Source organism: Sciurus carolinensis, chromosome 8 (assembly GCF_902686445.1).
Source record: "Sciurus carolinensis chromosome 8, mSciCar1.2, whole genome shotgun sequence".
In the NCBI taxonomy this organism is placed as follows: Eukaryota; Metazoa; Chordata; class Mammalia; order Rodentia; family Sciuridae; genus Sciurus; species Sciurus carolinensis.
The window spans coordinates 83,912,301-83,939,752 of NC_062220.1; positions in this window are offsets into that span (position 1 = coordinate 83,912,301).

Sequence of the window (27,452 nt, forward strand, 5' to 3'; positions counted from 1 at the left end):
ACTGAATTCTACGGAACAAAAGCAGAATCAGGATCTAATTCTGATATCCTCTGTGTCCTTGAAACCAGGATTTGTTGTATTTTGAAAATAAATTACAGATAAAAAAAACAGCTCATACCAATGCTTCCAATTGAACTTCAGGACTGCAGAGCTTTTACATAATCTGCTCTACTTCAGGTTAATTGGAGAATTATTCTCTACTGAAATAAATGGTTACAGGGTAAAGGCTTCTGGATTTTGGCATTTATGGAGCCTTCAGAGTAAGTGCCAGCTTTATGCTTGATCACCCTAAAACGAAGCCTGCTAATCAATTACCTGCCTCGTTTCATGTTCTTAATCAATTTCAAGGGCTTATCTTTAAAAATGAATACTAACCAAAAATTATAAGACATATAAGGATAAGACATACAAAAAAAGTCTTCAACATGGAAGAAAGGGACCAAAAAAAAGAGAGGAAAAAATAATTCAAGAAACAACAGAGAACTTAAAGGAAAAGCATAATTATTATCCTCAGAGACATCCTAGAAGATTTTGTAGCACTAAAACATAATAGAGTGGTATGAAAAAGAAATGGAGAAAAATAAGGAGCACTTACATGTGAAAAATCAAATCAAACTCATTAAAAGAGTTGTGGGGCGCAACTTAAGAACAGACAGATCACCACTGAGAAGTTCAAATTTGAGAGTCTTTATTAGTCAGTTGGTTGGCTGTCTCACACAATAACCAAAATGGCTATTGGGAGAACAGCCCCGACCATAGGGTCGCAGGGGTTTTTATACCATAAGTCAGTACATCAATCATAAGTGTCTATTGCTATGATTCAAAACTACAAACTAACATCTTGAGATCTAAAATCATAAGCAGAAGGGGAAGTGGGTCAGAACGACCTTAGTGGGGTACAAGTTAAAGAATGGTTACTAATATCTAGACAATCACCGTTGACATGGTACATTGTCTAAGAAAAACAGGAATCAAAAAGAACAATTTTACATTATATAAGAATTGCCCTTTGTGTTGCCAAACATGCTGTGCTAAGCAACTGTTGATGGGTACAGAGGCGGGGTGTTCCCACAGAAGAAGCTTTTCCTACGTGACATGGAGTCTTGGGGTAAAATGGAGTCTGTTTAGTCATTGCCCATATAGCCTGGCCTATAACATTTCCATGGAGTTAAATATGTCAACCTGTCACAGAATTACAAAACAGAATTATCTCTGAGAAACATTTTTTAAAAAAGGAATGGGAGGAAAAAAAGACAAAAGTCATAGGATATCAGTTTAGGAAATCAGACTAATAGGAGACCAAAAAAGAGAAAATAGAGAGCAGGAATTATTAACAAGAAATGTAAAAGAATTTCCAAGATCTGAAAAATAGGGTTGTTCATATTTAGAAAATCTACCAAGTGTCTGGCTCAAAAAAATAAAAACATCCGTAGCAAATTTTAAAATTTTAAAATGTTTAAATTTAAATTCAGAATACTGAATTTATAGAGAATATCTGAATAGCTTCCTAGAGAGAAGCTACTATAGGTTGTATACCAAGAAATATACATTATAATGTTCTCAGACTTTCTCAAATTACAAGACAATGATGACAGTCCTCAAAACTACTGATGAGCTGGGTATAGTGGTGCACACCTATAATCCTAGTGACTCTGGAGGCTGAGGCAGGAGGATCACAAGTTTGAGGTCAGGCTCAGCAACTTAGCAAGGCCCTAAGCAACTAAGTGAGACCCTGTCTCAATGCAAAAAATAAAAAGGGCTGGAGATGTGGCTCAGTGGTTAAGTACCCCTGGGTTCAATCCCTGGTACCAAAAAAAAAAAAACTTCTGATGAAAAATAATTTTCATCTAGATGATTTTATACTTAACCTAGTCAAGTTGTAGGTCAAGTGTGATAATAAAGATATTTGTAAACATACAAAGACTTGGAATTTTTATATCACACTTTTATCTTAGGAAATGACTTGAAGATATTCCCTACAACAACAACAACAAAAAAAAAAAAAAAAAAAAAAAACAAGGGAGGTGTAAACCAAGAAGGAGGTAGCACTGAGATCTTCAGTAGGCTCCATGGCGTAGCAAGAAACAAAACATGAGAGTAAAGACGCATGACTATGGGACTCAATGTTAAGTTCAGATTACACAGGTTGCTACCTCCAGACCCCTCCTTTAAAGGATGGTGAGGCAAAGGCCTGCAGTTCCAGGGTCTCAGAACCAAGAAGATTTTCTATTGCTCTGGGATTTAGGACCACAGAAACTTGAACTTCTATGCAAATCAAGGGAAGTTTGGAGATGGGGTGGGTGGGAGGCATGGAGGGGTCTCAGGTTCACTTACTCCATTTTATATCTTTAACCTCACAGGCATCCTTTAACTAGACTAAAATCAAAGTCATCTTTCTCAATTCCAGGTGTCATCCTTCTATTCCATGAACCTGATGTCATGTTTGGGGTCTGCCTTGGTTCACAAGGAAACCAGATAGCAGTGGATACAATTCGGGAGACCCCAATAAGACAACTGTGTGGCAGGCGGGAAGAACGAGCAGGCCTATTCGTAACAGGAGGACAAAGGAGAGGGGTCCATGAGTATCCCAGGGATTTAATACTATCCTCAAGAATGTGAAATTACTTAGAAAGAAGGAAAAAAGATGCCCTGAAAAGCAGAGGAGTGGGAAGAAGAAAAGTAAACACACACACACACACACACACACACACACACAAAACAAGTAACATCTATGGAGCACTAACTCCAGGTCGGGCACTATTCTAAGCGGTTTCTGTCAATGAGTTATCTGATCTTCACAACAACACAAGCAATGAAAATCATCACAGGTACTATTAGTGAGCGGTGGCAGAGCTGGGATCCCACCTGGCAGTCTGGCTGCAGTGTCCGAGAGCCGTGAGGCAGAAACAGCTTCCTGCCAGAGATAGAGAGCAGGATCATTGTGTACAACCTGGCTGTGCTGTGAACAGCATTGACTTAAATAAAACAATGAATTGGCTTAAATAAAACAATGAGAGTCATTTATTGATTTTCATCTTTTCGTGAAAGTATGAACATGACCCCTCAAATCACTACATTTTCAGAACATAACGTTCTGGCAGTGTAAAGCTGAAGGTCAAGTCTCCACCTTGGGAAATGGAAAAACAGGACGGAAGAAAGGTGAGGGGAAAGGTAGGAATGCGGACACGCTCCTTGTGCAGCACAGGGAGTTGAGAGATACCGTCTATAATTGGTTTACACCGTTGTGGTCTGTTTCTTACCAGTTAAATGTCAGCCCCACAGGAGCTTAGACCTTATCCAACCTGTTTGCTGCTCTATTGGCCAGGTCCTTCAGGAGAACAAGGCACATTTCAGGCATTCAATAGGTATTTGTGGAATGATGGAAGAGAAATGAGTACATGAATATTATATTTTGGATCTGGAATGTCCCCCAATAAACCATGTGTTGAAGTTTGGTCTCCAGCCCATGGCACTGTTGGGAGGTGGTAGCACCTTTAAGAGGTAGGCCCTAGTGGGAGGTCCCCTGTCATTGGGGTTGTGTCCTTGAAGAGGCAAGTGGGACCCTAAACCCTCCTCTTCCTCTCTTTCTCATCCCAGACAGGAGAGGGAAGTGTTTTACTCTACCATGAGCTGCTTGCTGCCCCTCCTACTAAAGGCTTAAAAACATGTGTCAGCCCAATCATGGAGTCTCTAAAACTGAGCAAAAATAAACTTTTTTTTCTTTATAAGTTGACTTAATGTCTGATATATTTTTTTTTTACAGTAACAGAAAGTTGACTAACACAATGAATGAGTAGAACAACAATATTTTGGGAACAGTATTTAATTTCTAAAGGTAATGAATGAGAAAATAAAAATACTGAAAGAATTTCATGAAGAGGGAGATATGAGAATTATGAACAATGAAAGTCATTGGAATTCTCATCCATCACAGCAAAAAGTCAATAAGTAGTATCTATATTTGATAAATTTGGGAATCAAGATGAAAGCACATTATTCAGAAAAAATATAGATAAATACAAAAAGAATTTTAAACAAGAAAATTAGAATTATTAAAAGAACTACATTTGAATGTAGGATGGGGATGATGAGAAGTGGAGAAATTGACAACTGGCTTTCATTTTAAGCCCCTCCAGATCCTTTTGTCTCTAACAATGTGCCTTTCCTACTGAGTTAAAATAGCATTTCTAAACAAATATAACCACAATGTTTGAAATCATTCTGGTGCTTTTCCACATTAGTCTGACTTTAACCAATCAATTCTATAAAAATTGTCAGGTAACGCAAAGAAAAACGTAACCTTCTTCCTGCCCCAAATCCCATAATCCTCCTCTCCATTGATGAACCTCTTTCTTATTTTCAAACAATTCTTTTCTACTGACTCCTCCCAGCTGATAAAACATGCTCCACAAAAACAGAACATTAAGAAACATCCCTCTGCATCCCTTTGACTCTCCCTACTGCCCTGCAACTTTCTTTTCCTTCCAAGCTTAGCTTGAAAAGTAGTGAGACTCCATCTGTACTTCCTCTCTTCCCATAATGCTCTTATCAATCTTTTGCTGTCAATGTTGGACCCATTTTCTCTAATTTACTTCCAAGAAAGTTGTCAACCCTTCTAATTGCCAAATACAAAGAGCAGCTCTGAGACCTTTGCTCAGAGAGGTCAACGTTTGCTACACTAAACCTCAGGCTCCATGAAGGGACCCTTTTCTTCCACTCAGTGCCATTCTGGAGGTACTGTGCTCCCATGTTGTCCCTCTGAGCATTGTCAACTGGGAAGGGCCATAATCCTGCTTGTGTACTGGGAGTTGCCAATTTCCTCAATCTCCCTAATCTGTTCTGATAAATATGTCCACTTAGTTTCTTACCTGTTCACAAATCTAAGTGTCCTTTGCACAGATAAGTTTTTAAATGGATGTATATTTAAAGCTCTCTCTTCTAGGAACTACCCCCTCTCAGAGCCTGCATTGGTAGGTTATGTCTGAGAAGTCAAGTTGAGTCAGGTGACCCAGATGGGTGCCATAGCTGGTAGGGCCAAGGGCAGACATCGCACCCAGTAAGTGCTAATCAAGTTCCTTTCCTGATATTGGTGCCATAATAAGGCAAAGCCTGGATGGGGCAAGTTTAAATTATGAGTAAATTTTAAAATGATACCAAGAGTTATTGAATAGTTAAAAGCAAGAATTTTAGAACCAATGGCCAAGGTTTTATCTCATATTCACACACTGTGTCACCTTGGGAAGTCTCATTAATGCTCTCTCACTTTATTTGGAGTAACTTAATTATATTTCTGTTACAGGCTCTTAACAAGTACTTATTGATAATGAGGTTTATAGTGAGTATTTTAGATGTTATATAAAGTTTTCCATCTTGGTGATTCAAAGACATTTTTTAAGGTAAATCTTGGAAGTGTGTTTGGGGGTTAAGAATCAACTAATAAAAAAAATTTTCCATCAGTGGAAATCATAGACCTTGAAACATCTTCTAAGAAGCCAGTGTGGATTTTCACAAGACATTTACTTTTTCTGTTAAATGGGAATATTACTGACCCAGGCTGCTTTATGGACAATGCTGGAAATGGCAAAATATTAATTGCAATAATAACAACAAATTCAATCACAGTAAGCACTTCTTTTATACCTATTATGTTCCAGGCACTGAGTGCTTTACATATATTACTCGAGATTATCCCCACCACAAGTAGAGGTATGTGCTATTCTTACCCCCTCTTACAGATGGAGAAACAGAGGCTCAGGAAAACAAGTTTTCCCCAGTCACATAATCTTAAGTGGTAGACCTGAGATGAGAATCCCAGCAGTTTGGTTCTGGAATCTCTGCTCCTATTCCTTAAACAAACTTCCCTGCCCCACCCCAAGTCAAGTTATAACTTATGGTGAATTTCCTCAAGGAGTAGAGCACATAATTAGGATGTTGGTTTGGAAACACAGGTCTTACTCTTCATCTGGAACAGTCTTTCCTAAAAACAGAAAATGATAAAATTAGTTGAAAGCTGAAGACTGTGTTAATGGCCATAAGGAAGATCTCACAAGAATGTGGATAAATCCATCCCTACAATCCCACAACTGCAGTATGTCCTATGTTCTACATGCGCTATATGTTCTATATATACATATATGTATGTATATCCATCACTACCTTTGGAATAATATGTATTCCAAACTGGGATAATTATATATACTGCATCTCTATATATATAAATAGATAATATGTTTATTATCTATACTATATCTACACACACACACACACACACACACACGCACACACAATGTTAATGGGTAGCCAGTGGTATCTTTAAAATCCAAAATCAGTCAATGTACTATTAATTACAATGTAATTAACAACGTAACCTCAAACTGCAGTCACTTAGGAGAGAAGGACCTTCTCATGTCAAGACCCAGATGTATGGGGTACAGATCAGGTGGGAACACTCTGTCCCGCTCAGCTCCTCTCTGCCTGCGTCCTCCCAACGTGTGTTTTCTATTTCTGGGTTGAAATGGCTGTTGCTCCCACCTTCGCTATCACCAGGCAGTAGTTATAAGGAAATGGAGTGGGAATGCATAACCAGTTCTCTTAAGAGCAAGACCCAGTTGTGGTGGACTTCAATTCTGCTCTCAGTCAATTGGTCCAAATAGTCTCATGACCATGCCAAGTCACAAGGGAGACTGGGAAATATAGGTTTTAACTGTCTGGATGGTCACATTCCAAGCTGAAAACAATTTGAAGGAACATTTAGGAATCCTCTGCCTTAGTTATTTTGTTTTCTAATCCCCTGATATAAAAAGTCTCTTTCCTCCTATTTAATTCCTTTAATGATAAGATTAGGGAAGAAAGTTGATTTTAAAGTAGTTCAGGCAAATGAAAATAGCATATGAAAGTAGAAGACTTAGGGTTTTTATTTTTACTGGAAGACTTTTAAGTGGAGATTGTCTTTGGCTGCATGTCTGTAGTTCAGTGATTTTTGCCTCTACCAGACTGCAGTTCCTCTCTGCCTCCAGAATCCCTGGCCTTTCTCTTCCCAGCACATCCAGTGCTGGAGGCAGAAATAGCAAACAGCTCTATAAGAAAACTCCAGAACAGTACACAAGGTTCTCATTAGTTTTCATTTCTTCCCAGCAGATGTCTTTTTTCCCATTGTGTTCATTTCTTATTGGATGTTCCTTCATTCCCCAATTTAATTTTATTTCCATCTTTTATAGCTATTTTCCCCTGTACCTCCATTTCCATGATTTCAATCATCCGGAGTCTCTATTTTTCATTCTCTCATTCCTTCATCCTTTCTTTCTGCTCACTAGTCCATTCATTATCCATTTCCCCACAGCTTTGGTTGCCATGATTAATTTTATTAATATTCCCTTCCATTTCCTCATTTCCTTGCCCATAAAATGAATATCTCTAATTTACTGTGTAATCTTTTCTCTCTTTCACTACTTTATTCCCCATCTCATTTGTTACACTTCCTCATGCCTGGCTCATTCTTCATCTCATTTCTCCCATTACCTCATTCATCCTATGTCACCTTTCTCCCATTTTCTTATTCCTGCTATTAATCCTCTTGTGCTTTTTGCTGTTCTCTCATTTTATGCTTTCTCACCCCATAATCTTGAACCTAAATGTCTTTTACATCTACATTTTGCATTCTATTACCCATTCTCTTAGCTTTTTATTTACCCCATCTGGCGTATAACTATAAAGTAATAAGTTACTCTTTTAAAAATTTGAATCAAAATTTGTTTATCTAGAGAAATACTGTGCTTTAAGATAGACACCTCAAAAGCTAAGGCTAAGCTTCCATTCCTAGGCCATTCTCAAAATATGTGTATTTTCATATGAAAATGTCTCCAGAGATCTTTACAGGCCATATTCACAGTCTCAAAACTTTATGGTTCCATTTTATTTTAACACTACACCCACATATTTAAACGTGTAATTTAAATTGTTATTTGAGTCTCAAAAAATGTGTGTCTATCCTCAAATGTTGACAGTGGACTACCATAAAAGAATATCAAAGTGATACATAAGAGGGAAAGTCCAAAAGCAGAGAACCAAAAATTACATAAGCACTGGCCACGAGATTGGAATAAAGCTACAGCATCGTAAAATGACTGACCTGAAGAAATCATCGCTCTGGTTGCAGCATCAAATAGATGCTTCGTGAATGTTTTCCCGTCTCCCTTTCTTTCTAGTGCTTGTTACAAAATCAGTCTCGCTGCTTTTATTCAAAACTTAAATTTGCTTTTCCTACTTTCTTATTGCTTTTGCTTTTCAATGTAAACTAATTGGTGTTTTCTATTTTACATGGGAATGGGAGAAATCTGTGAAATTAAGAACACAACACATGAGAAAATTTAGATGGTAAATGAAGAAGAAGGCAGTGCAGAGACATCAGTTTCATTTTCTGCATCCCATTATTTCTTCAGCTTCTATGAACGAGGTATTTTTTGAGGGTTTATTTATGCATTTGTTTATTTATTTTGCTGTTCACATTATATGTCAGCTGCAAGTACCAGGTATTTTGTATTTTCTTGATCACTTATTTTTTAAGATAGACACCTCATTAACCTGATGGCTTTCTAATCTGTCCCTCCTGAACTCCAAATCTATACAGTAGACCCTGGTAGTTTCAAATAAGGATCCCCAAGATTTTCACAAATTTCCAAATTTCCAAATACCCTGTATGAAATGTCACTGCAGGGTATCATTTTCCCCTACCACAATGACAGCAACACAGAAGGTTGAAATATAGGTAGCAAGAAGTAGACCACCTCAATCATTGGTAAAGTGACCTATTCTCATGCACTGGTTGAACCGTATAAGAAATTCAAATTCTTTTCAAATTAGTTATGAAGAATTGAAATCCAGTGCATGGAACTAAGTTCTGGGTTATTATTGTGTGAGGAAAAAGGAAGGAGGTAAATTCTAGGGTGAAAGAAACTAGGAGAATTAAACAAGTTTCTGTTCTGGGTGACTTTACAGAGCTTGTAATATTATAATGTACACTGCAACTATTCCAGAGAGATAAAACATATGGAACCTCAGTCTGGAAAATGTTTCTGACCTCTCCTGTTGAACATCTGGCATGAACAGTCAACATGGTCAAAATCAATAGCATCTTCCTCCATTCCTCACATGAAACTGTTTTGGTTACTATAATTACCAATTAACCAAGTTTGTAGCTAGAACCTCAGTCAATGATATACCCTTCTTCCTTAACCCTTATCCTTGTCCTTTTAGTGGGAAAACCATGTCCTAACATGGTGTCCATAGAGCTTTCTATCTTCCTCATTTTCATTGTTGCTCCCTCAGCTTGGGTTTTCTCCTAAACCTGGGTATACATAAAACATTTGTTTTCTTTTGCCTTATTTAGTATTGCTTTTGAAATGGGGAGGTGAAACTGGGAAGGAAGAAAAAGTAATAAAAGGTGCATTAACGAGCAGATTACCACTTCGGCGGATAACCAGAGCCAAATCCCACTGGGACCCTTGGAGTAACTATGTGGAACATATCCCAGAATGGTCCTCCTGGGGAGATGAAGCTTAATAGTGTTCCCAAGGTCCATCCCACATCAGATAAAGGTCACACTAGGACGTCTGCTTTCCAGCCCTTGATCCTGTCCTGAGGGCCACCATGGCCCCTGTAACATTGCCACACCTGCAGATCACAGGTACCTCCCTGATGTCCTCCCTCCAGGTTCTCTCCTCTAACCTCTCCTACCTAGTAATATCTACACTTACACACATACAGGAAAATGTACAAACCAACTTGGCAGAATATCTACTAAACTTCATAGTGGTTATTTTGAAGAGGGGCATGCAGGTAGAAATCATACAGAATTTCAACGTTCTACATTGTACCTTTGTTCTATTATAATGAGTATAGATTACATATATATTTTTCCCAGCTCATTTTCTGTTTGCAGTGTCTTTTATTTGTTCCCTCTTTTGTCTAATTCCACACCCCCCGTCCATTCTAAAGCTCTTACACATTTCATTTTCTGCCTTTCCCGCACCCCTGACCTTGTTTGTTCTATTTCTATTGTATCACTCTTGTTACCTGGTCTTATTTTTCTGTCCATTGTGCAGCTGTCTCTCAGTTTCCTGGTTTGTTCTTTCCTCTTTTGAATCAATTCTCCCTCCTATTGTCTCCACTCTGTGCATGTCCCTCTGCAGCTTCTGAGGCAGCCGCACCGCACTGTCAGGATGCCGTCTCCTAGTCAAACCTCATTTTCTCTCTCCTCCCAGATCTGCACCTGCAGCAGCCCTGGGAAAACATAAAGCCAGTTATGAGCGAGAGTCCAAGGACAGCTGTTGATCCTGAAAACGGTTTTAATTTGTCTCTGTCTCATTAGCTTAATGCTGATGCTGGCGGCCCTCAGCTGCTGACCAAGCTCAGTGACTTTCTTTTCAACTTGGCCTGCAGCTTATCGGGTCCAGAGATGAAGATGACAGCTCAGGCCACCATCCCTTTGTGACCCTGGTCCTTTGTGTCCACTCCCCAAGGACTTACATTCATCTCTGGGCCAACAGTAATTAATAGCTGGAGGAAAGACCATCCTCATTGGCCAGTCTCCCTCGGTGAATTGGCAGGACAGGCAAAATCACACAAATAAATGCTTACCAGGCAGGAACCACCTTGCAAGAGGAGGGCTTGCTTTGATGACCAAGCTGGGAAAATTATCCACCTCACACGTGCTGTTGAGAAAGGGAGGCCAGAGGCTGAGTTGTCATAAATTGCTTTTAAAATTGACCCCAGAAGATGATCCATAACTGAGAAAGATACAAGGCTTGAAGAAATGTTTTCTTTTCAGTAAATGATTTGAGTTGCCACATTTGAAAAACAGGGACTTAGGTTTGAAATTGATTAACTTAAGAATCTTTTCAGGCAGACTGCAGCAGGTAAATCTCTAAGACAAATAAGAGTGCAGTCTCCTGGTTTGCATCTCAATTTCTTGGTATTTCACCATGCAACAGGAACTTGACCTCATTTGTATTTACTGTTTAATGACCTTAGTGTCCTGACATCATGAGTAGGGTAATCCAGGAAAACTTGCTAAGTTAGGAGGTGGGGTAGTTTTTCCTAGGCTCCATAGGTCTAGCATTCTAGGTTCCAAGTGTGATCAGCTCTGGGCTGATGTATCTCTCTGGGTTTTGTGGAAGGAGCCGGGTCCTGGTCAAAGATGGAAAAGGGTATCCTATTGTTGTTTAGACCTAGAGAAGATGAAACAAGCCTTGAATCTTACCTACCCTCCCCCGGCTCCAGAGGTTCCTGTAGTCACTTTCCACCACCAGGAACCCTCCTTTTTCCATCTGGTCACTCAATCTCCTGTCACTACCCACTAATCTGCCCAACCTGGGAAGCCCCTCCTTCAAATAGCATTCACTGGGTGCCCACTAGATATAAGGAATAGGGCTGTCAGACCTACAGATGAATACATAAGTCCCTCCCACATGCACACTTACAGGAAGAGACAGACCTGGGAAACACAGAGTATGCTGTGAGAGGAGGAAGTTCAACGTGCTGGAACCCAGAGGACAGCATTACGGGGTAGGGGAACCCAAGGGTCCAGGAGTTCAGTTTAGCTCTTGGGGCCTTCCCCTTCCAAGCAAGTTGACTGCTTAGTGGCCCAACTTCCAGACAAACTGTCCGTGTCCTGAAGGCAGAGGTGTGTGAGCCCTGCTCACCAGGGTGTCTCCAGGTTGGGCCGAACACTAAGCAGACAATGGGTTTTCATGCTTATTGATGGATAACAACGTGGTGACTTCTGTGGGCCTTAAAGACAAAAAAAGACTGAATTCAATAGATGGAGAAGGAGAATAGGTTTATTTATGATTTTGTTTCCTTTATTTATATGTTTGAGTAGCTAATATAGTCACAGAGGTAAAAAATCAAATAATTTAACAAGAAAGACGTTAAGAAGTCTCATTTACACCCTTTTCTGCACCTATCCCTTTCTCCATCCCCTTCAAAACACACTCTAACCTCTTATAAATTACTAATTTTGTTAGTTTGGAGTACATCGTTTCAGTGTATTGTTATGCAAATAAAATTGTACACAAATACGTGTGCATTCTTATTTTTACCCCATTTCCTCACAAATGGTGGCATACTGTATAAACAGCTCCACTTTATTTTGTTGTGATATATCCTGGAGCTCTCCCTTTCAGTGCAGTGAGAACGACCTCATTCTGCTGTAAACCTGCATCGATGTACCTGATTGGAGGTACATGGGTGTACCTCAAGCACCTGTGTTTGAGTAGACTTTCCCTCCTCCCCCATCTCTACATCAAAATATGTTCTCAAAACACTAATCTCTTTTTACAGATTAATTTAATAAAGAAATCACGTTGGTGTATTCAAAAGGTACACACTGTACATACTTTTTACATACTTTGTAAAATTGGCCCATCCAGGTAAATGTCCTATTTCAGAGGAGTCAACTTCCAAAGACAGAAAGTGGTGAAGCATCTTGGTGCAGAGATGTGTCTCCAAGTCATTCATAATTCTAAAAGTTCCCTCCCTGTGCTGAAGACTTTGTAGGGGTTGGGTTCACTTGGTGAACAGATGTGCTCTATGACCTTTGCTGCAGGCTGCACCGGCTGCTGATGCAGAGATTGGGTACAGGTACTCTGCACACTTTCAGAGAGCCAAGTGCTCTCTGCACAGGCACAACACTGGCTGGTTCAGTGAGGGAAGGGCGTGGGCATTTCCTGCTCCCTGCTGCCAGGGTTGTTCCAGAGTGTAATAAGAACTGTGTCAGTACACCCTTGAACTTGCTTTCTCCCTTAACTAAAAACATTCTTAAAATCAAACCACATGATTTTCTAGGTAATAGCATGCTCAGTTTTCCCTAAGTAAATTCCTTCCAACCAATCTGCTAGCATGCAGGATGCAAGATGTGAAACCTGAGAAGAGAATAAAGCTAACATTTTTATGTTAGTAATTATTGCTGACTTGGTTTTTGCTTTTAATATTCTAGACAGCTCTGCAGCTTTGTGTGACTGCCATTTTCAGTCATTTTTTTTACCTAGGGTTTCTCCTCTCTTAACACTGATCCCAGGTACGTAATTTCTCCTGCAAAAGGACGTAGACTGTGTTGGTATGTGTGATGGGACCAGGTTTGTTCTGCCGTTTGTTCTGGTTGTCTTAACAATGACTATGGATTGCTACAAAACCAATTGATCTGCAGCCTCTGATCGATAAGACATGGCTGAAATGTACACACAGGCCTGGCTGTGTGGTCTTGTTGCCTACTCACCCCATCAGTGGTGGCCAGAAAGTAAGTGGCAGGGGCAGGAGGACACTTGGAAGACTGTAAACTGTAATGAATAGCCCTGCCCCCAATGGGGGTGGGGTTTGTGCCCAAGCGTTTTCACTGGAGAAGGACTGAGGCAGCCCAGGAAAAGGACTGTGACTTTGAATGCTGAGATGCAAATGGCCTGCAGGAGGGAGGGCCCTTGTTGATTGCCCATTCGTATATGAAAAATGAGGCTTCAGGACAAAATACAAGGAAGAAGAAAGCAGAACAAGGAAAGGGCTGCATTGCTGTACATAGTAAAAAGGTCTCCCAGGGAAGCCTGAGCCCCAGGGCAGGAGGCTGGAGGGAGGAGAGAGAAGTCAATCGCCAGCCAGGGTTCCTAGGAAATGGAATGCTCTGAGAACACCTACCAGTCTGGATGGTGTCACCCTTTCCCAAACGTCCAATACCATCTGCCACAAATACAGCCTGGTGCCTAAGGTACTATGAAGAGGGATGGGAAGCATGGTGACCTGGGACGTTGTCAGGGGCGGGCTCTGATGGCCCCAGAGCCGCACCCTGGCCTGATCTCTAAGATGGCGCCTGGCAGCTTGCCAGACATAGCTGCACTCATAAACAAGTTTTAGGAAGTAACTCTGGTTGGCTGTTGTACATGAGGCGATCCTGGTATCTGCCTGGAGACTGTTCCTTGATAGGCTGACTTTCTTGGTAGTCTACTCTCTGATAGGCTGATGTTCTTGATATAAGTCTGAGACTTGCGGAATAAATGGCTTTTGGTTCCTGTGATCAAGAAAAGCGTATGCGTTGTGATTGTCCCCGCAGGCGGTGGGCGATCATAGGACGTGAGGTGATAGGTGTGGACTAGACTTCCTACACACAGCCATGGAAACCCAGACCTTAGCTGAGGGGCTGTGCAGAGAAGGAGCAGATCTGAGCCACTATGAAACAGATACAGGAGCCCTCTCAGAACTCCCAGAGGTGTCAGGAGGGGCTCTACATTTGTCACTACACATAAGCTGGTAGTTCAAGTCATGTGAATTCAGTTTAAAAAAAAAAAGGGGGTCACCTCATAATTCTGGAAGAATGAAACCCAGGCTGCTCACACCTCAGTCACCAGTATAACTGAGGTTGATTCACACAAATGTTCTAAGAAAAAAACAGTGAGATGTCCCTGGTTCAAGATACAAGAATATTTCCTTAGTATAGGTCTATAAGAAAATATAATGGTCTCAGTTCCACAATCTTTGAGGGTAAGAAATGAACACACACAGGCACACGCACGCACACATGCACGCATGCACATGTGCACACTAAACTCAATTTCTGTTTCCTTTTGGCATTTTTGTTCTTTCATTGTACAGGGTACATGTGAGCCAGGGTGAGGTGGCAGGAGAGGGTGTACATACTGCCACGGTCCTATCTTCTGTGATTGGAGAGACCCTTGGTCTCCACCTTTGGTTGTTGATCTACATATTTTTCGCAGCTGTCCTTCATTCCCAACCACAAGGCCCTGCAGGTCCAGCTCACCCTGAGCTCCTCCTACATACTCACAGACTCTCAGGAACCCAGGACTGTTTCTGGAAATCCTTTGCAAAATTGTCTAGGTTCCTCTTCTGAGTTAAGCATCTATGTTCGTTTCTCCAAAGAATTTGTGACCCAAATAAGATTAAGAACTATTGCTCTAAAGCAAGGTCACAAGTCTTTTTTCCCCTTAACTTTTGTGCTTCCCTTCATCACTCTTTGAAGCATGGAAAATAATTAAAAATCTGCTTAAAATGAAAACACTTTCTGTGCACTGAATTAAAGCTTTAAAAATGCAAATTTTATTCCTGATATCTCTTCCCACAGTTTCAACTTAACAGTTGCACCTTACAGTTCTGAAGGGAAGCTGGATGTGACACCTGTCACCTTTTGGTCACAAGGGCTAGGCACATGGCTGCTCCTCCCCACTGCTGTTCTGGGAGCTGGTTTCCTGAGGCATCACAGCGTGCGAACAGCTTTGCTGCCCTGCTCCAAACTCCACCAACTCACCTTAGCACAGGACTTAGTGCCAGGATCCCTTGTCACTATTCCATGGAGAAGCAAAGGCAGACCTTCTTAGTCCTGTTTTACAGATTGGAACTGAAGCTGGAGAAGATAATGACCAGACCATAGTCCTGCCTGAGCACCACAGGGTGCTGCCACAATTCTTTGAAAAGTTGTTTTTAATTTAAATAGAAAATACAGACATCCATTTTTGCTTTATGCATTATCATGGGTTGAATTATGTCCCTCCAGATACTCATATGGTAAAGTCCTAACCCTTGGTATGTCAGAATGTGGCCTTATTTGGAAATGGATTTTTGAAGATATAATTAGTTCAGATAAGGTTGTACTGGAGTAGGGTGGGCATCTAATCCAATCTGAATAGCATTCTTATAAAAAGGGAAAATTCTGACAGATACAAACGTAGAGAGCAGCTTATGAAGATAAAGGCACAGATCAGGGTGGTGATTCTATCAGCCCTATCTCACAATTTTTTTTAAATTATAGAAATAAAGGAGTTATTGCTTGGTATAAGATGTTAAAACAAAATAAATACTTAGAATAAATTGCAAAATATTCCCTTTGCCATGCCAACACCAGTCCCCTCTCCATATAACTACAGTTATGTTGGTTAGTTATTCTTCTAGAACTTTTCCTATGAACTTCCAGTATATTTGTAGAGATGCCCTTATTGATTTTGAACTCAGTTTTTCTGACTCTGAATGTTTAGTACATGCTGTTACTCTGTCAGCTACCTAAGATAATGTTTACTCTTCTCCTAGATGTTAGCTCAAAGTGTGCTTTCTCTTCAACAACCCATTGAAGGTGTGTGTGTGTGTGTGTGTGTGTGTGTGTGTGTGTGTGTGTGTGAAAAATCATTTCCAGGAGGAAAGAAAAATTCAAACAAAGGGACTTCCCTGAAGCAAAATGTACACATTGGAAAAGCTTTAAGAGATTGCAAAAGTGGTATTCATCCCACAGTCAGGCAAATGGTATGAAATACAAGTTTTGTGATTTTTCCACCCAGCTCAGAGGGTGACCGGGTTCCCACAGGAACACAAGGGTCACTGTTAACCCACAAAGATTTGACTGGCATGCTCCAGGTCCACCTGTTAAAAGTTCATCTTTTCCCACTGCCTATACAAGGAACTGCTCTCTCCTATCAACTTAGAAATGTCTGCTTTTTAAAAACAAAGCAAACCAAAGCAAACCAAAAAAGACAACTCTATCAGCAGATGGCCACTGTGGCAGGGCACAGATGGTGCCTGGGAGGAAAGAGCAAGCCTTGGACTCCACTGGTCTTCTCCAAGTGACACATGGACTGAAGTTCTAGAATGTTCAATCTGAAAACTGGAGGGGATGCTTAGAGCCTTAGAGGTGAAGTCACCAGGCAAGTCTTGCAGCCCAGGTGGCCAGTTCTAAGGACTGCATTGAGAGAGGCAACACATTCCTTAGAACATTTTATTCCCCAAGTGCCAAACAAATGAGACACCCCTGCATAATGGCCAAGGTTGGAAATATTTCAATTCCTTTGCCACCCATGGAAAATAAGAGTAGAAGAGAGACAGAGTCACAGATCAGGAGGCCAAGGCAGAAAAGAATAACCCTGGAGGAGGAAGCGTGAAGTCCAAAAGGAATAAAGGAAGAGGAAGAAAGATATAGAGAAGTAGTGGGGATGGAAGGAAGGAACCAGGGGGTGACCACAGTGAGTATGGACAGAAAAGTCATTTCCTTCCTGTGATAGCCAGGCTCCAAGGTTGGCCCTTGTCTCGTCTAATTTTATACGTCAACTTGGTTGGGCCACAGTACTCAGATATTCAGCTAAACATTATTCTTCACATTACTATGTGGGTATTTTTGCGTGTGGGGAGGATGTTAACATTTATATCGGTGGACTTTGAGTTAAGTAGATTCCCCTTCGTGATGTGAGTGTGTCTCACACAGTGAGTTGAAGGCCTGAATAGAAAAAGATTGACTTCTCCCAGGTAAGAAGAATATCTTGGAGCAGATTGCCTATGGACCCCAACTGCCTGTCCTACAAATTTTGGACTTATCAGCCTCCACAGTTGTGTGAGCCAGTTCAATAACATAAAGCAATCTCTCCCCCACTTCCTTCTTCCTAGGGGTTTTGTTTCTCTGGAGAAATAAAACATATCCTATTGGTTCTAGATAGGATAGAAACCCATCTAATATCAATAGGATAGGGTCAGAACCAATCCTATTGATTCCCTCCTTCTGAAGAACTGTGACTCATCAAGCCCCTGGCAATCCTTCCCTCCCTATATGCCTGTGCTAGTCCTCATGGCAAAATGAAGGGCTTATTTCCCCTCCTCTTGAGTCTGGACTGACCCTTTGATTGCTATGACCAATGAAATGTAGCATATGTAAAATTCTAAGTCTTATAAATCTAGACCTTAGGAGGACTGGGAACTTCCACTTCCTTCCTCTCAGAACCCAAATGCCATGCTTTGAAAGACCCTGATACATGGAGAGACTAGGTGGAGGAGAACCTGGGTGCTCTGGTCAATTGTCCCAACTGAGCCTCCAACACTATCTTACATTTTCCAAAACCAGCTGAGCCTCAGAGAATTGTGGCTCCAGGTGATACCACTGGAAAGGAACTACCCAGTGGAGCTCAGTTGACACATGGCATTATGTGAGATAATCAGATTGGTTTAAACCAAATTTGGGGCTGGTTTGTTACGTAGCAATAGATAACCTACCTTGAAATATGGCCCACAGTTGACTCTGTCTACCAACATCTCAGTTTTCCCAGATGGCTTTGACTATGTCCAATGAGAGCCCACGGGCTCTCCAGAGAAGGGTTGCTCTAAGTTTTAAACTCAGGTTCCTTCTTCCCTAGATTTTCAGGTTGTTACTACCACCCAAGCCAGGGCTCTAGCAAAGGAAAAATCACACTGCCACACCTTCTGCATTTGGACTCACCAGCTAAAAACTTCTCCTCCAACTCTTTTCTCAAATAGCCAGTGATTTGTTCATTAGCAAATAAGAAGAGTGACCTTACGCCCTTTAATGTGTTAAACAAAGTGATAGTGTTGTTGGAATGAAGGCAGAAACTTTGCTAGGGAGTCATTTGAATTAACTCCACTGTTATTTTCTTGGTAGGAATCTAGCCTTAATGGCTTCCTTTCAACATTATATTACACTGCATTGCCCAAGGTCATTATCCATCCAAACCACAGTGGAACTGGGCCAAACTGCTCATAAACTTCACTTTATGACCTACCACAGGAATGTCCTCCATCTCTTAAGAAGGAGGTTCATTCCAGTTCTATTAGAAGTTTGATGTTAAAGCCTGGCAATGATGCTAAGACCTTTTACAATGTGGATTTAACCTAAGTGAACATAAAAACTCATAGAACCTCACAGTAACAAGGTCTAAAATTTATATTCTACCTCAGATGTGCAAAAAAAAGTAGTTTATCTATTTCCAATAAATAATCTGACATTCTTTGGGCCTACCTTATTGATTAGTTGGAAGGGGAGCTCAGATATAAAATTTGAACTTGCCACAATTTATGGAAACAGTTCCTTCCAGCATAAGCCTTTTCTCTCAACTTTCTCCTCTACCTGTTCTTCTTGGTAGAATCTGTGCATGAACCTGTATGGTCTCTGTAGCAGCTACTCAACTCTGAAGTAGTAGTGTGAAAACAGTCATAGACAAAATAGGCCTCGATAATCACAACTGTTTCTATAAATCTTTCTTTGCAACATAGAGGGAGGACCAGATTTGTTCTGTAGGCCACAGTTTGCCAACCTCTGCTATTGGAAGAAACCACATGAGCTGTCATCCAGGCATAAATCTGAATAAGGGAATGTGATGAATTAGAGAGAGTCACATTATTTTAAAACCCAATGGCAAGAATTCTTACGTTACTTCTGGTTGAGTTTATAACTATCTTAACCAATAGATTACAATGAAAGTGACAATGTGCCCATTTTGGGGTTCAGTCCTTAAGAGACTGGAAGATTCCTCTGTCTTTTGGAACATTCACTCCTGAAACCTGAACTTCCATGTGACAAGTCTGAATACCCTGGAAAGACTAAATGGAGAGGCTCTCAGCCTATGAAGATAAGAGGGGGTAGTGGATTCCAGTCTTCCAACCATTCCATGAAGGACATTGCATGTAAGGAAAATTCTCACAGAGACTCTTAGGGAAAGCCAGCTGCCTGCTGAATTCCTCTGATTTCCTCAAGCCTCAATTGTTCTACATGAGTAGTATAATTAACCAGCTAAACCCTGTCCAAATTTTTGATCCACAGGGATGATTGTTTGTTATGGTTGAAATCTGGAATGTCCCCCTGAAGCTCATGTCTTGAAGAACCAGTCCTCAATGAAGCAATGTTCAGAGGCAGGGCTTTTTGGAAGTCATTGGATCATGAGGACTCTGGTTTCATCAGTGGATCCATCCATGTAGAGCTGAGTGGACTACCGGGAGGTGGTGGACACTGTAGGGAGGTGGGACATGGTTAGAGGAAGTAGGTCACCAGAGGGCGTGCCCTTAGGGACTATATCTTGTCCCTGGTCCGTCCTCCCCAGCTCCCCAGCTTCTGTGTACTGAGCAGCTTTCCCCCACCACACACTTTCACTATGATGTTCTGCATTAGCTCAGGTCATTATAGTTTGGATATGAGGTGTCACCCCAAAACTCCTGTGTTGATGCTGTAATATTCAGAGGTAAAGTGATTAGATTGTGAGAGTTGTAACCTAATCAGTCCCTTCTAGTTTGAATGGACTGACTGGGTGGTAAATATGGGAATGTGGGCATGGATGAGGAGGTGGGTAACTGGGAGGGTGCCTTAGAAGGGTTCATCTTCCCTGCAACCCCTTCCTCCTCCTCTCTTTGCCTCCTGGCTGCCATGAATGGAGCAGCGCTCTCCTACCATGTCCTTTTACCATATGCCCTGCTTCACTGTGGGCCCAGAGCAATGGACCCAGTTGTCTGTGGACTTAGACCTTTGAAACCATGAGCTCCAAATAAAGTTTTTCTCCTCTAAGTTGTTTTTGCGAAGTATTTTGGTCACAGTGATGAAAAGCTAACTAAAACAGCCCCAAAGCAATAGAACCAAGTGACCACGACTGAAACCTCTGAAACTGTGAGCTGAAACAAACTTTTCCTCCTTTAAGTTGTTTATGTCAGGTATTTTGGTCAGAGTGACAAAAAGCTGAATAACACATTTTTCTTGCAAGTCACTAAATTTAGGTGGATTTCCAGCACAGGTTATGGGTTAAAATTCCCTGAATTTGTTTGAAAATATTATTCTCATTCCACTTGAAATTGAGTAAAGTCCAAAAATCTGTTTGTTTCCTCCTTTTGGTAAAAACAAAGTAAATTTCAACCAGTGACCCCATTTCTTACATATTGGAGCATGAGAAGATTAACTTTTCCTACCACAAAATTCTTGTAGAAACATTCTTGAAAGAAATACATGCAAATCAAATGAAACAATATATGACCTGGGAAATGAGAAGACTTTAGCACTGTGTTTGAGAAGGATTACATTTTAAGTGGCATGCAGGGGCTCATAACTTCCTTGACAGGGTTATGCAATTCCACAGGGTGGCACATGGGACAAGATGGGTCTATTCAAGCATAGCAAGGATGAAAAGGATTGATGACTGTGGGGGCTTTCTGCTTTCTTTCAAGAAGAAAGGGTTCTTGCTTTGTGGTTGTCAGCACCTGGACTTTCCTTTTTGGTACAGAATCTGGGCAATGGACAGATTTTCCCAAGAAAAACAATTAGAGCAAAAGTCCAGGCTACACTTCCCAGAATGTTTCATAGGGAGCGCTGGCGTGGGGGTGGAGGGTGGAGAGGGAATAGAGGAGCCATGTGGAGGTGAGGGGAAGGCGGGGATGGAAAGAGAGAAGCAGATTGTCAGCCACTGATGTGAGTGGGAGACATTTTGCCTGGTGGGTGTGGGGGAAGAATTCTGTAGTGGGGAACAGGGAAGAGATTTATGGATAGCAGCTGCTGCCTGCGTGGAAAATAGTGGCAGACAGGAGATTAAGAGGTTTTGTTAGACATCAAGAATTCCATCCCACCCCCGTCCTGTTCATCTTTTCTAAGGCTAAATAACATTGGAATTATTTGATGAGCACAGGTGCTTATTGTAAACTGAAGTGTTTTCTTTTTTTCAAAAGTATCCCTTAGAAGAAAAGAATCATACCCACATCCTACTTGGTTTCCTTTTCATTTACTTTATTTTCGAGCAGCTAGGTGCTGTTTGGGGAAGACACACTAGTCTAAAATGCTCTCGGTCAATGCCAGGTGTGGGTGATTTTGCAGTGGGATCAGTAAGAAAAGAGAAAAGACATTAATACAGATTTCTGAGATATCACATCATAATTGTAATTGTTGATATTATCCATAGACTCCTTTCAAAGATCTTTTTAAAATAGTTTTAGCTGTAGATGGACACATACCTTTGTTTTATTTACTTATTTTTATGCTGAGAATTGTACCCAGTGCCTCACACTTGCTAGGAAAGCACTCTACCACTGAGTCACAACCCCAGTCCATTTTTTTAAATCTTTAAAAAGAGTATATATATTAATGTTGAGGAGATCAAACATAAACACCAACAGGATGAATAAAAATAAAGAACAGGTGTTATAATTTTACACAAATTGATACTTAATCCTTGAGGTGACATTTCCAGTGAAGACATCATGACAATGTTAAAAAAAAAAAAAAAAAAAGCAAAAACACTCTTTCTCCAATAACTTTGGTGAAAATAAAAATGATGCACCATGGGACATGGTGGAAATTGATTTAAAAAGAGACTGGTCATGTTTTTAGTGATTTTTCTCATTGGGAAAAATAGGGGATTTCTATATTTATGATTGTTTTACATGAAGACATATACACAAATATCTATTTACTTTTTGATTTTCTACTGTTTTCCATTGACATGACACAAAAGCTGAACCACATTGGGTTCCAACTATATTCAGGTCTCACAACATATTAAAGTCTACCTATATTAAAAAAAAAAAAAAAACCCTTTGTCTACATTTCACATTTCAAAAAAATACCGAGTTTAAAATCTTTGTTACCAACAAATACTTGTTTTGCATCTTCTCATGTACACAGACAAGTCCCAAGAAAACTCAAGGGGGGGAATCTCAGAGTTGATGGTCGCATATACCTGGGCTTCTTGAGATTGGCACATAATTTTGTAATAATATTTTAACTTTCCAAAAGAGAATGTTATAAAGGAGTTAGAAGAAAAACATTTATAATCTTGGTGTTGATTTGATAGAAGTGATGGTTGGAAGGATCTAGTTTTCTATTGATCTGGCATTGACCTAGAAGTGGAAACCATGAATTGGTGCAGTCAAGTTGAATCTGACCCACACTCTGGCTTAGCTTGGCTCGCACAGGGTTTTCTGTGTGTTCTAAGTTTTCTTCAGTTCCCTTTAGGCGGGCATTTATTCTACAGTTCACCACAATCATCATTAAGCACTTACAGTCTGCTTACTTAGTCCTTTATATTATTTTCCAATTCCTGTAGACATGCTTTTTCATCCTTCGTGAAAGTTCATAGAAATTATTTCCATAAATTGACCACTAGATCCACCAAACAATTTTGTTATGATTCAATTGCCTTATCATTTCCAAATTTGCTACCAGGTGGTCTCAGAAAAGAGGGAGCATTTGGTTGACTTTCTCTGTGGCTTTCAGTTACCCTTGTAGTTTATTCATACCTTCCAACCTCAAAATAATATTGTAGCACCTTAGTTACTGCTGACAGCATTGGATTCCTCACTCTGAGCAAAGGCTGTTAGTGTTACAGGAGTCACATGGAGTTGCTCCTGCTCATGAACATTCAAACTGTACTTCCGGAAGAAGTCTATTTCAATAATAAATAAAGCCTGATTCAAGCATTCCACATATTTCTTAAGGGCCCATAAGGAATCTATAGCATTTTCTACCTTCAGCATTCAGGGTGTGTGTGTGTGTTTTCCTATTTTGTAGACAAAAAAAAAAAAAAAAATTATAAAGACTTCATTCTGAAAAGCTCATGTCAGTCTCATTAGCACCTCCTTGACATGATAGTCCTGTGCATTAGAAGTCTTAGTAAGACCCCTTCCATTTTTTTAGAAAAAAAAAAAATCTGGATAGAAATAATACGTGCTTAAAAATAAAAGCCAGCTGCTCATCACACGTTCACAGCTTCTTCCCTCTCACCACCCCCCTTGTTTGCAGGGCATACAGGAAGTCAAATTTTCAGTTTGGTTTTGCTTTTTTTAAATCTTCTACTGCAAGGCTATTTTCTGTTTTGGTGGATCTAGTGCCCAGAAGTGAATATTTTCATGCCCTGCCTCCCGAAATAAAAAAAGTACTTCTCTATTTAACATATTATCTGTCCATTTTGACACTTTTTAGACCGAAGAAGTTAGACGACATATACATTTTAAAAGATTCATATACTATTTCACCAATTTTAAAAAACACATTTTAAGCAAACATGATGTTCTCTTGTCTACTTTTTTATTTTTGTAGAAGAAAAATATCTAAGATATTAGATGTAGTAGCTTGATTGCAAACATGGCACCATTCTCTACTCTTCTTCATATCCAAAGCCCTTTGCAAAATGATTTTCAGCTCTTCCTCTCAAGAAGTGCATTCTATGGGACCACCACATTACCCAGTTATCCCACTCATTGGCATATACTCCAAGGAATTAAAAGCAGTGATGTGACCACATTGAGTTTATAGCAGTTTAATTCACAATAGCTAAGTCATGGAACCAACCTAGATGTCCTTTAAGAGATGAGTGGATAAAGAAAATGTGGTTTATATACACAATGGCATATTACTCAGCCTTAAAGAAGAATGAAATTATGGTATTACGGGTAAATGGATGAAACTGGAGACTATCATGCTAAGTGAAATAAGTCAATCCCCCCAAACCAAAGGCCAAATGTTCTCTCTGAGATGGTGGATGCTAACACACACTAAGGGGGGCAGGGTGGAGAACAGAAGTGCTTTGGATTAGACAAAGGAGAATGAAGGAAAGGGAGGGGGAATGAGAATAGGAAGACAGTAGAATGAATTGCATGACCAGTGTTAACTCCACATTACATACAACCACAAGAATGGGAAATTATACTCCAGGCATGGATAATATGTCAAAATACATTCTACTAACATGTATAACTAAAAGGAACAAATAAAAAAAATTTTAAAAGTGCATTCTGCTCCCCTACTCTTGAGTATGGATGGATCTTGGAATCTCTTTGGCCAACAAGGCAAATGTAGTGGGGGGCCATTTCTAAGCCTAGTCCTTAAGAGGCCTATGTGCTGCCAATCCCTCTTGAAACTTTGCCATTGTGATGAGAGCAAGGCAAGGATAGCCCCCTGCCAGATGAGAGGCCAACTGGAGCAGAGCCAGATCACCCCAGCTGGGGCTGTTCCAGACCAGGCAATCCCCAGCCAACTTGCTGGCTGACCAGAAATCTGTGAGAGACATTAGCCCAAATTAGCTAACCCCAGCCCACATCAGCAGAACTGCTCAGCCAATCTGCAGCCTTGTGAAACATAATGAAGAGTTGTTTGTGAACCACTATAATTTGAGGTAGTTCATTATGCAACAGTAACTATTTGATATACTCCCTCATTAAATATGCATTTTAGATATGCACACATATTAGAAAGAATAGGAATATAGATGCTACTACACTGTAGCTTGGGATATACTGTATTCAAATCCTAGCTGGCTCACAAAATGCAGAACAAGTTAATCTCTCTAAATTTTAGTTTCTTTACAGAAACTAAGGAAAATTCATACATTATAGGATGATTGAAAAGGTTAGAAGTGATATATATATATTGCCTGGCAAATAATTGGTACTGAACAATGAGAGACAATAGTTTGTGTATGTAGCTATTAAAGCCATGTGACTTGTAACTAGTGTCATCTTTTGGAAGCCCAGAGGTTTCAACCAATAAGTGCCTAACTATGAATGAGGTCTATATATTTGGGAGACCTGCCTTAACACCAGCCTCCCAAGTAACTTTCTTTCCCTAGCAATATTTCAAGGTGCCTCTCCTTGGAGACCTAGAAGTTAAAAGTTATCTAGCCCTGGCCTTTGCTCGCCAACACCAGGCCTTCGCTTGTGCTGGTCTCTTATGTTCAGTGTGGCTGCACTGTCCTTGATCTGCCTCTCTGATTTTGCTACTGTCTGATTACTTCTCCCCTGGCTCTCATGACTGCTGACACATTGACATTATTATTGCGGCTCAGCTTCCCTAGCTGTTAGCTCCGTCCTGTTACTCTCCTTATCAGTACTTTTATCAGGTTCTCGTGGCAAAGATTGTCTAGATACTCACCAAACCCTTTTTTCTCTCTTGATACATGGCTGGACTGCGCTTCCAAACCTCCTCATGTCTGGCAAAGTAGTGTGACTAGTTGTCCAAAACGGGACACAGAAGTGATGCCCAACTTCTAGGATGAGACATTTAAAACATGCTGTCTTTTCACTTCTTGCTTGGCCATTTGGAAAGAAGTAGTAGAAGACAATTGTGACAAAAGTGATAATAATAAGTACTAGATGAAAAGATCCCTGGATCTCTGTGTCACTACCTGCAAGAAAGCCACCCAAGGTAACAATTTGACCAGGAACATCTGCAAGGGACTTTCCATGAGTTAGAAATAAACTTTTATTGTGTTAAGTCTCTGAGATTTTAATAGTTATTTGTTACTGAATCATTACCTAACATATCCTGACTAATACAACTCCCAATCTTGTAGAACCCATCTTTCATTTTTTCACATGCTCTCAGCATACCAGCTATTGTTTGCCTCTTTGTTACTCTTATAGATCCTTTGTATCTTTAAACCTGAGCAGTTTCCTAGAAGTTTGGTGGAAAGAAAATATAAAACTAACTCAACAAACATTTATGGAATACCTACATTTACTCTGCAGTAGGTCAGGCACTAAGGTCATATGGAAGAATCATAAAAGTGACAACACGGGGCTAGAGATATAACTCAGTGGTAAAATCAGTGTAGTGTGCTTGGCTAGCATGCATGAAAACCTGGGTTTGGTACCTTCCAGGGCAAAAAGAAAAAAAAAAGTACAACAGAGTGTCTCACTCAGCATGACATATCCCAGAGTTGAGTTCTGATATCTCCACTCTGCATGAAGTATAAATTCTCTGCTCACATGAGATCACGCATGATGCCTAAGAGATAGTCACTTTCCTTCTGCTACTCAATCACCAGGCTCAATCCTGAGACCACAAAGCAGCCCCAACATATCTTGTTACTTAGTCCTCCCAGAAGATCCATTACAGACTTATCTGAAGAAAATTCCTCACTGCCTACCCTAATATGTCAGGACTTCAGAGTGACCCGGAAAATAGGCAACACCCCACAGAGACCCTCACTATAAATGGAAAATTTCAACATCATGCTCTGTTTTTGTTGTTGTTCACTTTCCTCCATAGATACCCAGAAATATGGATCACAAGATTGTGAATCTACAGCTTTCATTTTAGCATTGAGTACAATATAGAACATACCCGGTAAAGATGAATAGGTTATTTTAAAGGGGAAAACAGGTAATTGGTAAAAGGATGCTTAGCTTTTCTTTTCCACTGAAAGAAGTTAGATACTTAGATAAAGAGGAAGATTTTATCTCCCTCTTCCTGACAGAGGAAAGATGAGGTTGATTAAAAAAGAAAAAAGAAAGCTCCAGCCATGATACTTATTCTAATCATAACCAATTTGCATTTCCAATTTAGCCTCATAGTCCTGTAAACATTTCTCCTTCCACAGATTTCTGGTTTTTCATCTTCTACAAAACAACATGTTGCCGGATAATTAAAGAGACACACTTGGGCATTTTCAAGGCTCTCTGTGTGTTGGTGGGATGCTTCAATAGAATTTAGGATTATTTTTGCCTGTTGCACATTGTTAAAGGGGGTTTTGAAACCAGAGGTGTCTACTGAGCCCAGAAAGAAGCAGAGGAGCAACAACAGCTGGATGCTATAAACGCCTCAGTACTGGAACACATCTTTCAATCATTTCACTAACCCTGGGTAGAATATGCAGCTGAAGGAAGTTTGCCATGGAACCATCATCTGTTTCCACGCTCTGCAGCTTCTGACAGTCAATGAGATC